Below are 8,891 nucleotides of genomic sequence, written 5' to 3' on the forward strand. Positions count from 1 at the left end.
TGTCACCACCTGGCTGCTGAGGAGTGCGGTCCAGGCCCCAGCCTACTTGCCTCTCCCCTCAGGCTGTGCCCTCGGCGTGTGGGGCTGTCTGTGGGAGATGCCATGAGTCTCTGTTCCAATACTGGACATGGGACTGGGGATCTGGTTCTGGCTGTGCCACTTTTCTGTATGGACATCAAATAAACCACTTTCCTCTGGGCCTCAACGTCCGCATCTGTGAACAGGGGACAACAAGTTCGAAAGCCTGGGCACTGCAGGACCTTGTGAGGCACTGAGAGCTCTTTGTGAGCTGGACAAGGAGAGACGGGAAGGGTTTATTTGTCTTTCGTTTGCTCCCCAGCGTGCAGAGTTGGGCGTCAGGGGAGGCGGGGTGGAGAGAAGGCATCTCCCTCAGCTCAGAGAACAATGGGCCCTCAGAGGCTGGCTGCCTCCCTGTGACCCCGCCCCAGAGCTCTCAGGAAACCACCCAGCTGGAAAGGCCTGGGCTCTCCCTGACAGTTCCCCAGCGGGGTGGGGTGATGAGGCACCCTGACCATCATCAGCTGGGCCCCTGGACTTGAGCAGCGTCTGGGTGAGAAGATGCCCCTTCAGATCAGGGACCTGGGTTCACATGGATTGCTCCATCCATAATGACATTAAGTGCCAGAAACTATGCTACAACCCCATTTGACCCTAACAACAACGTCATGAAAGATACTGTTGTTGTCTTTCCCATTTTACAGATGGGGGAACTGAGGCTAGGAGAGGTTGCCAAGGTTACAGACTAGTAAGTGGCGGAAGCAGGATTCTTGCCCAGACAGTCTGGCTCCAGTGCCCATGACCTTAACCACTGTCCGGTACTGCCCCTCCTGCATGCACCCCGTCCTAAGACCCCATCACTGGGAGGTACCGACCCAGAGAAACAGCCACCCTTCCCCTTGGCTTGCAGAGTCAAGCAAGGAAAAGGAGCAAGGCCCTGGCACTGTGAGCAAGAGCCCAGAGCACACACTCAGCCTGCCAATGCTGCCCACCCTCTCGGGCTCCTTGCTGGGGGCCGGAGTGCTCTCCTCTCACCCTGAGCTTTCCGAAAAACACAGTGGTGAGGTGACCTGACACTGGGTGTGGGGCTGGCAGGCAGTTTCTCTGGGGCCCAGAGTCCTGTCCTTCCCCCAGTGGCCACTGCAGGACCTCAGCCTAGTGGGGTCTTGTCGCTGAGCACAGGCCTTGTGGGGCTAACCTGGCAGCCCTTGGTTCCAGGGCTATGGTCTGACCTGAATTGCCAGCCACTCCCGTCCCCCTTCAGTCTAGTCCTGGACAAAGGGTTCCTCTGTGAGAGGCAAGGTTTTGGGGTCAGTGCTCCCAGCCGGCCACCTTCAGCCAGAACAAGGGTCAGGGCTCCCTGCTGGGGCCGAGCAGGACCTCAGCACACCCTGCTCTGGTCCTTCCTTCCTTTACAACGCCTTTGGTCACCCCTCTCTCTCGGCAGAGTGATTCTACCTGAATCCCAAGCAGCTCACCTTGCAGTGGCCACTCCGCCTTCTGTGGCCAGAGCAGGGAGGACAAGCGGTCACCCCTGAGGCAGGCACAGGAGCCAAGCAGGAAGCCCTGGGGCCCTGTTCTGAGCATGAACAGCTAGGCCAGTCTGAGCCAGTACATCCTGCTCCTGGAAGCTTTGGGGACAGGCGACAGCCAGAGATTGTGAGGCTGGGGTCTGGGGTGGATAACTGGTGCCCTCACCCACCCTCTTTTCACTCCTCCTGGAGTTCAGTCCCTACCCCACACCTGTTGTGCCAGCCATGCCACTCGTGCCGCTCTCTGAACCGGTTCTTCTCCCCTCACGGGCCTCCCCGGGTACCCAAATGCCCCATCCACTAGATAAGGGCACAGGATATAATACAGTTTCACAACTGAGTTCTCTAGTCAGCTTTAAAGGACCAGATATTTGTACATTTAAATTATTTCAGACCACAGAAAAATATGAAATACTCCCTAATTTATCTAGTATAATTTTAAATACCAACATCTGATTAACATAACGTCCCTCCAAAACTCTATATACGAATCCCACTCATAAGAGATACATTCTAAATAAAATATCAATAAACGGCACCCAAGAGTGTATCAAGATAACATACTTTGACCAAATAAAGTTATTTTGAGATGCTATTAATATTTTAACAGGCACCATATCAAAACATTTTATTAATCTGTGATAAAATGCTATCCTTAATACACTGAATTTTCCCATCCTGGAACACGAAATCTACATTTACTTGGGTTTTTAATGTCTTTCAATATTCCATACTTCCCATAAGTGTTGTACATCTTTTGTTTAGGGTATTTATATTGGCTTTATTTTTCTATTATATTACTGGGATATTAAAAAAAAAGTAAGTTTTTGTTAATTTATTTAGCTGCCTTTCGAACCATCTAATTAGTTCTACTTGTCATTTCATTCTCTTGCATTTTCTAGAAAGAAAACCTTATCATCTGAAAATATTTTCACTTCCTTTCCTAATATTTTTGTGTGTTTTTTAATTTTTAATTTTATTGCATTGGCTAGAAAATCTAGCATCATGTTGAATATCAGTAGTGAAAGTGGATATTCTATTTTTTCCCTGACTTTAGTGGAAATGTTTTATTATTAAGTATGATGTTTACTAGAGATTTCTGCTAAGTGCCTTTTATCGAGTTGCTATTTATCTATTCTCATTTCGTGAAAAATGTTTTCTTTTAAATCAAAGTAGATACTGAACTTTTTCAGAAAATATTTATCAGTTGAGATGATCATATAGTTTCAAAACCTCCAAACTATTAATACAGTGATTCATACCAACAGGTTTTTCTCATGTTAAATCATTGCTGGGATCAATGCTCTCTTAGTCCAGCTGGCACGCAGGGTTGAATGTGCATATTTTCATTTTGAGCTGTGTGTGTATCTATGTGAGTTTGGTGTCTAGTTTTTTACTGTGCTATTTTTTGTGTGTCAGATTTTGGTATGAAAGGGATGCTAATGTTATAAAATAAACTGTATAACTCTCCCCACACCCTACGCGACAGTACAATTTCCATGACAGAAAAATTGACAAGTGAAAATTGTGCAGCTTGATGGCAGCTGCACCATAAGGAATAAGGGACGGCATGAGCAGAGACACCAGGATGAAAAAGCACAGGATAAGGTCAGAAAATAGGATTTAAGATTTCTTAATCTGGAATAAGTAACACAAAGTAGGTTTGGCTCAAGCTGCTAACTAACCTCGAAAGCACAACTCCACTGCCCAAACACTGATTTAGTCCTCATTTTATATAGATTCCAAGCTTTTCAGCCTCCACGCAAGCTCTTTCTTGCTTTAACCTATTTTATATTTCACCCCGTGCTTCCTCGTCTGTGATACTTGTTTGCCTACAATGCTATGATGGCACATTCAAATCCTACCCACCATCACAGGAATAGCCCAAAGGTCCATGAAAATGTCTCGGGTCCCGTGCAACTACTTGAATTCACTCCTACTACAACTATTGGTCAGCTGTTGGCTTGCCTTGACAGCTGTCCTGGGTTGGACATGTCACCTCCAAAATTCGTGTCCTTTCTGGAATTTCACAGTGTGACTTTATTGGAAGACAGGGTTCTTGCAGAAGCAGTTAGTTAAGACCAGCTCATACTGGAGAAGAGTGGGCCCTTTATCCAAGAGGACTGGTATCCTTTTAAGAGAAGAGACACAGAGATGGAGACACACGGAGAGAATGCCATTCAGAGAACAGAGCGAAGCAGCTGCCAGCCAAAGACCGCCGAGGGCCGCTGGACATCACCAGAAACTAGGAAAAGGCAAGGAATTTACCCAGTTTCAGAGGAGGCATGATCCTGCTGACAACTTCATTTCGGATTTCTAGCCTCCAGACCTGTGAGAGAATAAATTTCTGTTGTTTAAGCCACCCAATTCATTTGTGGTTCTTCCTTACGGCAGCCTTAGGAAGCTCACTGACAATTATAATGTCCAATGTGTCTCCCTAGCCCCAACCGTGCCTCGTCCCCACTCGAGCGGAGGGGCTCTGCAGGCGCTCCCTCCCTCCCCGGGGAAACGAATGCGTGAGCCCCCAGCAACACTAGTCAGGACTAACCCTGCGCGTTCGCGCTCCTGCTGCTAAGAGGCACAGCCAATGCGCAGAAAGCGGTGGCCACTGCGGCAAGACGTGGAGCTACACAGGGAAACCAAGGCAGCACGAGACTAAATGCCACAAGCGGCAGGTGGAGCAAAGCAAGCGACAGGGCATCTGTGAGGGAGGACGCCTGGGGGGAAGGAGGGAGTTTTTGAGGTGACGAGAGTCTCCAAGCCGCTCTCCCGGGCCCCGCTGAAGGGCTCCCGGCCCTCTCCCCACTCTGCACACCCAGCAACAGTGTCCTCCAGTCCACCTGTCCCTTGTCCCTCGGCTCGAACCCCACGGGGCTACTGGATCCCCTCACAAGCAGATACACTCGCCTCATCTTTTCTGAACTTGCGCGCGGCGCCCCGACGCGCCTCTACGTCACTGTTGCGCCGGGCGGGACTTCCGCCTCACGTCCCGGAAGCCGGGATGGACTCTTTTCCGCCGGAAAGAGACGAGACTTGCGACCGAGATCAGTTCCTAAAGAGTTGGCTGCATTTGTCGTGTAGAGTGAGGTCGACCTCTGGCCACCAGCGAGGCGGGTGACAGCAGCGTCCTAGGAGGAAAGCAGGCTGGCGTGCGGGGTTTCCGGGGATGAGGCGGAGAAGCGGAGAGTAAGGGTCGGTGCCTGTCGGGGGCGGGGTGGGGGGTGGGGGGGTGGTTAGCGCCTCCGGAGACCTCGATCTCATCTTAACTCCTTGTGCTCGGCTTTCTTGACCTTGTCTGAAAAACGAGCTTGGTTGCTCACGGAGCAGTGGTGGGGATCAATGTGGAAGGGAGAAACACACACTGATTAAAGTTTAAGAATTCGGTAGGTGAATGGCACATAGGTGACAACCAGTGTCGCGGAAGAATGCGGCGTGCGGGCCTGTAGAGAACCCGACAGTCTGAATTGGCGTGTGTGCTGCTTGAGGCAGCAGCCCCTCTTACGTTAATTTGGAAACACACACACACACACACACACACTAGTTTTTAAGCTTCCTGAATCTGCCAGCAAAGTCATTTGGTGTCAGAGGCAGGACAGAGCCACCTAGGCCATCCCCCTTGGTTCAGTGTAAACTGAAACATAAGTGAGAGGAGACAGGCTGGAAGTCAAAGCTTGTTGGTGACCGAGCCTGGACTAGAAGCAGTATTTCTTCATTTCCAGCCCAGAACTCGTTTCTTCACGTGGTACTGGCTCTCTGGCTTGATAAAGAATTCATCTTTTGCGGGGAGTGAGGAGCAGTGAAGAGAATGATGACTACATGAAACGCAGTCAGTATTGGGTCGGAGTTAGAATGTGTCATTTATCTACATTTTCGATAACTCTGTGGATGGAAAGGAGTCATGTCGCTTCTGCTTTTTCCTGTTCAGCAACATATATGGAGTAACAAAATGTGAAGATGGAACTTCTATTACCTGTTATACACCTTTACATAGAAAGGCCTGGGGTTCATATGTGAAAGACTTAATGCTCTCATCTGAGCTCTCACTATGAATATTTGCTATAATAACCTGTGGAGGTATTTACCCACACCATCTGCATCAGAAACCAGCTACAAGGAACTTGTAAATTCCCCACAAGTCCAGGTGAGGTGCTGTAGAATGCACTGCAGTCAGATCTCAGCTGCCTTCTTAAGTAATATTGCATTTGGCACTTGTGCTGTTTACATGTATTGTGTATTATCGCCATCATCTTTATGAAATGGAAATGTCTTGTAGGGTAGTGAGCAAGCCCTAGAGGGTGAAAGCAACCCGTTCGTTAGCAAATACTGAAAAACTGTTAGCATCACATAGGGGAAATCACACTACTGAAGGACTCATTCAACTATTTTTTCATTGTAAGGAAGCCATGAATATATAAACGATTTTACAACTTTTTGGTCTCAGGACCCCCATAAAAATCATTGAGGATTCCAAAGATCTTTTATTATGTGGGAGATCGTGTGTGTGTGTGTGTGTAGTTTTTATAGCGTTAGAAATAATAAATGTTTTTAAACACAAGAATATAGAAGCACATACTCCATTAGTTGTCAGAGAGATAAATGTCCTCACATGTCATGTAGCCTCTGGTTAAACTGTGCTGTACACTCATGAAATAAGTGAAAAGGGCAAATGATGTTTTACTATGAAAATAGTTCTGACCTGACCAACCCTCTGAACGGATCTCAGGGACCCTACAAGGACCACACTTTAAGAACAACTGCTTTATGCAAATGTTTTCAAAGAAATTTGAGAAGATGTAGACAGATGTTGCAAAGATTGTGACATGAGCACAGGTATTACCTTAAACATGGAATAACAAGCACAATCTTGTATTCCGGGACCTGTATTTATTCCAGGCACAAGCAACACAAATGGATATCCCACAAGTGTACTGGAATAGAAGGTTGAGAAGCATTCCACTGTATTCTTAACCTCCTCCCCACACAAATTTGGAAGCTGCTTTGCTTTCTAATGAAGTGGCTTTACTTTTAATTTGGAAGACAATTTGATGTCTCTTTTCTCTTTTAAGGTATCTGAGCTCTATGAAAGCAGAATGCTTTTGTTTCTGTGTACTGCTCCTTCAGAAATTATGGAGGCACAATTCCTGCCTGTGATTTGCTTATGATCAAGTGAAGTAGACGCAGGTCAATAGCTGGAGTGTAGCCACTTAAGTATTCTAAAAAAGGTGAGTGTGTGGTATTTAACTCAGCCTGGGAGAGGGAGGAATTAGGCAGTGCTTCCAAGAAGTGACTTTTGAGCTATAGAGGCATCAGGGGGACAAGTCCAGGTGCCTAGGGATATGTGGCTGGTTTTTAAACTGTAAATTGTACGTACGACAGTGTCAGGTATCTTACACCGTTCTCCAGAGCTCTATCCTTACTTTTGGATAGTGCTTCTCGTTTTCTTTCTCTCCTTGCCCCTCTCCACCTTAACTGGATGGGACATGAAAGGAAGTCAGAGGGTAGGAATCTAAATGGCAGAGTAGCAGGATGGGCTTACCAAGAAATACCGTATAAACTCAGTAAATCTGTCTATAAAAACTAAGCTCCTGCTTTGCTAAAACTGCACAGCTAGGAAACCTTCATTTTGGTGGGTGGGTGCTTTCCCAGCGAATGGATTATGTTCTTGTCTCCAATCCAGTCTATTTGAATTTAACGGCATCTGCTTTCAAACAAGAGACCCACACGTAAGCTTAGGAATGAGCACGGGCTCAGCAAGGTTAGAATCCAAGGTCATTCTACAAAGAAAAGATACTGACCGGCTGGAGTCTTCTTTCCACATCCCAGACTCTGATCTTGACTGAATTTACATCTGTTAACTACTGATTGTGGTGAAACAAACATGTACGAGTCAAATCCCTTAAAGCTTGAACATAAATTCTCATTCCCTAAATACCTTACCATGTGAGGACTGTGCTTTAAAAGCTAGACTCGGTCATGTTCTGGAGACGAACAAAAGAGTCCTTGAAGTCAAGCTGACTCGGCGTTTAGCCTCCTAAATGAAAAGGTAGATAGAACAGGTCTTGTTTGAAAAACAAATTCAAGACCTACTTATCTACCAACAGCAAGTACACGCTTTCCATTGTCTTACTATAGAAAATAACACTAGTAAATTTACAGACCAGAAAGGGTGGAGAAGGACAGTGAACCCGTGAGGATCTTCCTGTACTCATTGATAGGAAGGTGACTAGACATGGGAGGAGGTGTTTAGGAAAGAGGCGAGGACCTTTCCTGGGGTACAGTCTTCAGAGGGTCCAGGGAGTTTTCTGGTAGCTGAACCTCCCTGGATGGAGACCTCCATAGTCTCATTTACAGAATACCACATCGTGGTGAATTGTGCTGGGAGCCGCTGCCAGTGTGTGAGCCACATAAGAGCAGAACTGGAACAAATTTTGGAGGATGAGCAGTATTAAGAAACAGGCCGCACGGCCCATGCAGTTCTGCTTACATGATGACCAAGCATGTGCTTCAGAAATATTTTATTGGGTGATACAAGTGATTGCATATCATTGTTTGAACCAGCAGGTCAATTATGAAACATACACTTTCCCAAGTAAAAGGCAATTTAATCTAACCAGAAACCAATGTCATTTTATATCCCAAGTCTAACCAATTTTACAATCCCATCTAATAAAGGTGCCTTAAAACCTCAGTATTCTGAATCACTAAACCCATGTTAGTTTACACTGAGATTCTGGGCTTACATATTTTTTCCTCTTTGTTGATGGAACCCAAAGCTCATGTGAATAACTGTTCAAGAGTTATAAAGTGATATAGGTAAAGCTGAGAAGAGAACGGACTTTGATGTCTTTTAATTGCCCAGTGTCAGAGATTGTGGCTAAAATGGTCTGATTTTTTAAAATCTTTTTTTGTTTTGTTTTTTAACAGATTGATCAGCAGGTTGCAGGTGGACGTGGCCTTGAGGTAAATCCTGCCCCTTGTTGAAATTTAGTTTCAGCAGATTATTCATGGTATTTTAAGGAACTGGAATATCTTACAAAGAAACAAAAGTTTTTGTTTTGTTTTTTTCTAGATTTATTTTTTCTTCTCGTAGAAAATGAGGCACAGTTTAAACAAAAGTTCTTTATGCTGAGTAATTGTGATGCTTGAAATTAGTCATCTGCCTTGCTTAAATTAAGTGGATTTCAAATGTCAAAGCCACTTCTAGATGATATTTTGTTGGTCAAATAAAATTCTACCCAACCCTTCTAGGTGTCAAGTTTTATCCCTGTTCAGATTACATGTGAAGTACCACATAAAGCCTATTAGAACCCTGAAATCAAACCTGCCTTATCTGTGATATCC

At 45.8% G+C, this 8,891-nt stretch overlaps 1 protein-coding gene, 1 long non-coding RNA gene and 1 other non-coding gene across 11 annotated transcripts in view; 2 read left to right on the top strand and 1 right to left on the bottom strand.

Annotated features, from left to right (window-relative positions):
• AP3B2 (adaptor related protein complex 3 subunit beta 2) overlaps positions 1-4,504 on the bottom strand; it is a 34,302-nt gene extending 29,798 nt beyond the window's left edge. For both annotated transcript variants that reach the window (XM_074318321.1, XM_074318320.1), the window contains exons 1-2: positions 4,458-4,504; positions 3,819-3,879 (exon numbers count right to left, since the gene is read on the bottom strand). The gene's annotated coding sequence lies outside the window, so the exon portion shown is untranslated. The remainder of the gene's footprint in view (positions 1-3,818; positions 3,880-4,457) is intronic.
• A 46-nt stretch (positions 4,505-4,550) lies between these two features.
• Positions 4,551-8,794, top strand: LOC109453638 (uncharacterized). Of its 8 annotated transcripts, none has more exons than XR_012491459.1 (5): positions 4,552-4,742; positions 5,270-5,376; positions 5,476-5,691; positions 6,617-6,772; positions 8,475-8,794. It is a non-coding gene; the product is annotated as an uncharacterized LOC109453638 (long non-coding RNA). The 8 variants fall into 8 exon arrangements; XR_012491460.1 differs by having other exon boundaries at positions 4,552-4,736; XR_012491456.1 differs by having other exon boundaries at positions 4,551-4,742; positions 5,270-5,691.
• LOC141568376 (small Cajal body-specific RNA 15) lies at positions 7,529-7,653 on the top strand. Its single transcript, XR_012491520.1, has one exon.
• Positions 8,795-8,891: the final 97 nt, after the last annotated feature.

This window comes from Rhinolophus sinicus, linkage group LG13, assembly GCF_036562045.2.
Source record: "Rhinolophus sinicus isolate RSC01 linkage group LG13, ASM3656204v1, whole genome shotgun sequence".
NCBI classification, from domain to species: Eukaryota; Metazoa; Chordata; class Mammalia; order Chiroptera; family Rhinolophidae; genus Rhinolophus; species Rhinolophus sinicus.